Source organism: Octopus bimaculoides, chromosome 1, assembly GCF_001194135.2.
Source record: "Octopus bimaculoides isolate UCB-OBI-ISO-001 chromosome 1, ASM119413v2, whole genome shotgun sequence".
Lineage (NCBI taxonomy): Eukaryota > Metazoa > Mollusca > Cephalopoda > Octopoda > Octopodidae > Octopus > Octopus bimaculoides.
In genome coordinates, this window is record NC_068981.1 from 171599621 (window position 1) to 171599895 (window position 275).

Sequence of the window (275 nt, forward strand, 5' to 3'; positions counted from 1 at the left end):
TGTACTTACGAATACGCGCCCGTTCGTACACATACAGAACAGGCAAACGCGGACGCAAATAGATGTGACGATGATGAAGACCAAGTCGGTGTCGCTAACGAGGATAACGAAGGAGGAAGAGCAGCACGACGATGATCGGGATGATGGGAGATTATGAGGAATGCGAGAACGATAAAACGATGGTGATGATGCCTACGACGACTACGGCTGTGATGATGATGATGATGATGATGATGATGATGATGATGATGATGATGATGATGATGATGATGATG